This window comes from Parasteatoda tepidariorum, chromosome 7 (assembly GCF_043381705.1).
Source record: "Parasteatoda tepidariorum isolate YZ-2023 chromosome 7, CAS_Ptep_4.0, whole genome shotgun sequence".
NCBI lineage: Eukaryota > Metazoa > Arthropoda > Arachnida > Araneae > Theridiidae > Parasteatoda > Parasteatoda tepidariorum.
The window spans coordinates 69,580,071-69,584,142 of NC_092210.1; positions in this window are offsets into that span (position 1 = coordinate 69,580,071).

The following is a 4,072-nucleotide window of genomic DNA, read 5'->3' on the forward strand; positions in this document are numbered from 1 at the left end:
TTATAAACGTTGAAAATTATATATATATATTGTAAATTAAACCAACTATTCCTTTTAGGTTATAATAGTTTTTTTTTGTTGAGAAAAATCAAATGTTCTTTCCATTTATAAAATTCTTGTATTTCATGAAAGTTTGAGAGAAAGTGACTTTTCCAGTGCTTATTTAAATTGTATAACCAAATCTATTGAAAGACTTCTGGGAGTCTTGTTTAAATGTTCACTCTTTTTAACTTCCCTTTTTGATTATTATTCATCGTACAGTTGAGTGGATGTTGTCTTTGACTTCTGCACATGCTACACTCAATGTATTATATTTCAGACTTCATCTACCCTCTATTTTGTCATTGTTGTTAAAACTTTGTGACGATATTAAACAAATTAATGTTTTTAATCTTTGCTTGTTTCTATCATTTTTTCTCCCCACACTCAGCTTGACCTTTCAACCATTTTGACATTTGAATACTGCATTAAAAGGGGGAAATGTGTATTTGTCAAGTTCAGCTATACCTAATGCTAAGATTTTTCGTAGGCAGTTTAGTAATACAGAAAGCTTGCAAAAAGTCTTAATTGAAATTTGGTCTCATATCCTCATCTTTTAAGCTAATAACTTATATATTTTATATTGAATTTCGAAAAAAACAGTTTGTATAAGCAACACATATTTCAACACTTTTTATAAATAAGAGAGGTATACAATATTTTGAAATTAGTTTTATTAAAACTAAATCTTCCGTGAAAAAATATATTAGATCAGTAAACTTTGAAAAATGAAAAACTCGTCTGCGCAGAATCTAACTTGAGAAGTAAAATCTCTACCTTGACGTCTTTTTCTTTTCTTTTTTTGTAAAAAAAGAAAAAGGGGATACGCGTGACAAGATGAATAATTTTTTTTATTTTATTATTTTTTTTTTTACTTGATGAATTTTTGGAATAATGTAAAATAGTAAACAATATTCTAAAATATTGTTTCGTACCTTTTTAGAAAGCTACAGCGGTAGCGCCCAGTGATCGGGGGTCGGAAATAGCTTGCTACAAGTAGCGAAACTACTGGTAGCTATTTCATTCGAATAAAAGTGGTTTGTAGCAATACTACTTTCCACATTTGTTTAAGTGGAAGGCTTAGAATTTTGTCATAATAATGGATTTATCATAATATGCGGTAAATACTCAGAAACGTCGTGTTATGTTTTAACTCAATTCTATAGAGTGAAGATAAGATTATTTATTTTGTTAAAGAGATAGAGTTGCCAAGAGAATAATTTTACGAGAACTGAACGAACAAAGTGTATTATTTTAAAACTTTCATCTTGAATTGCAGATAATACAAATTTTTTATAAAATTATTTTTAAAATCTTTGACTTATTTTTGTCTAGTTAAATTTCTTTACTTTTTACTGATTTATCCCTTTTCATAAGAGGTGAATAAGACAGCTTTTCTTCCTAAAAATCCCTTGAGCCTCCGAAAAATTCCGTCTTCCACTAAAGGAAGAATTAATCAACTATGTCGCTCAAAAGCGAGGTAAATCGGTTTTCCATTTGAGACCCTTTATCGTCGTTGGCGTCATAAAGATTTGGCGAGTAATGATCTCCGCGAGCAGGTGTCTTTTTTTCAGTAGAGATCCTCCACCTACTCCATCAATCATTCAGGTAGGGGAGAAATTTTTTGGCGAGATCAATAAGACACCAAAATATCTTTATTATAGTGTGAGGAATAAAACTAAAAAGTGTTTTTACTACTTTTATTGAATTCACACTATTGAGTTGTGTTTAATTTAGTTTTAGAATTGTTTTTTAGACATATACATAAGCGAAAATGAAACAAATAAACCACATCATGATTTTGTTGAAATGAAAGCTAAAAGAACTGTTATAAACGTTGAAAATTGTTACCAGGGAAACACATTTCATTATTAACGAATTTAGTTATTTTATTCACTTTGTAACAAAATTTTTGCGTTTTTTGAAATTCGAAATGAAATTTTTAAAGCTAAAATCCAATAATAAACTGACATAATAATTCCTCAGAAATTGAAAGTTTAATTTTTAAATTTCTTCAATTTTATTGTTTTAATTCCATGCATTTTAGAATTAAAGAACTTTTTTATAGTCAACGTAGGAATGACTTTTGTTATTCATTGAAAACGAAAAAAAGAAATTTTGCTTTTGTAGAAGTTTCTTAATATCGGAGTTTTTTCTCTCTCGTTATATCGATGAAACCTTTTAAAATATTTCTTATTTTTTGGGAAGTTATTGGTTTTTTCTTACAATAGTGGATTTTTCTTCTAAACTCTTTTTATATTTATGATTGCATAAAATATTTCAATTTCATGCCAAACTTCATTTGCTAGGTAAATAGGTTTTTAACATTTGCTCCAGAAACGAGAAAATTGAACATCACCTAAAAAATTTTCTTCTCTTTTTTCGTTAAAGTTAGTTATGAGAAATCGATATTCATAAGATATCGAAAGTTTAATCAAAACTGAAAAGTTTTTATATAAATAATAAAAAAAATATTTAAGATAATCGTGAATGTAGAGTTCTGTAGAGAAATTTGAAAAAAAAAAAAAAATGCTTAGTTTCCTTTGTTTCTAAAATTATGTTCTTAAAATTGATAAACACTCACGCTTTATTTTAATCTAAAATTTATTTCCTTTATTTTCCAGATATACATACTCTGTGACAAACATAAAGCTGTTATTGGTGCTTTTAAAATAAAAACGAGTACTCTTTAGCTATCACCTTTTTATTATTTCTAGTATTTAAAAAGATAAATTATCTGTACTTGGAAATAAAGTATTTCAGCTTAGGAATATAGAAAGTCTGACACAATAAGAAGCAATAGATCAGACGCAATTTACTTAAAAACGATCTAAACCGATGCAATTATTTTGTTAAAAAGGTTTTAATCTCTCTTGGGATTTATATTTTTAAAAATTTTTTGAAATATATGTTATGATTTATATTTAATTACATATGATGTTATGATTTATATATGTTATGATTTATACGTGATTTTTACAACATCTAATCTTGTTCTCTTATTTCTTTTATTTTTATCTATTTTTTTGTTACTTTTGGCATCAAGTCTAACAAAATAATGATCTGGTGAAAAATAAATTACATTAACAATAACTATTATTTAAAGTAAAAGAAAAATATTCTCGACAAAAGCACTTAAAATTGAAATAACTTTCAAACAGTTTGTAAATTAGACAAAAAGCTCTTGTTATGTTCATAAACAAACATGGCCCTTTCGTGTGTCAAAGTTTCAGCAGCCTTACGGATTTTGAAAAAATGAACAAAGTATAACGTTAAGTTAAGCAATCCGAAGCAGCTGCGGACGTTACGATTTAAAAAATCGTAACGTTCGAGAAATATGGAGTGACAATAGAGAAATATAGAGAAATGTGGAGTAACATGTAGGAGGGACAAATGTAGGATAAAAGTTGAATTATATAAAAAATTATTTAAATAATGTTTTTTTTTCTAAAAAATTATAAGCCTATTTAAAATTGATTCTTTTTCATGAAATTGTCTATTTATGTAAGTATAGACCAATGCTGATATATTTATCGTTCGAGCTCTTTGTAAAATTATTTATTTCTTAATCACGTAAATTCTCAATAGTGGTTGTTGAGCAACGTATTTTTGACTGTAAATGCCTTACATAATAATTATTTTTTCCTCAGTTTAGATCCTAAGGTTGTGTAGCATTGCTTTCAGATGAGGTGACTCAGGTTCAAATCCCGCGATGGCTGGTCGATACGAATTCTGCCGAGCATTTGAAAAATCGCCGTAAGCGACAAGAAATTCCAAATAGCGATATTTATATTTTGGCTATTTTTTTAATGATAACCTATACATTACAACAGGGGCCTCCCTGGCCGAGCGGTATCGCCGGTCCAAACGCTCTGTTAAGCGTGGAGGTAGCGGGTTCGAATCCCGCCGTAACCCTGGATGTATTCTTTGTGATGTCTTTCTCTGAATTGTTCTATCTGTATTTTCTACTTGACAATGACTTATAAGCCTATATTGAGCACACAAGTCAGCAAATGTATGTAATTTCAATAAA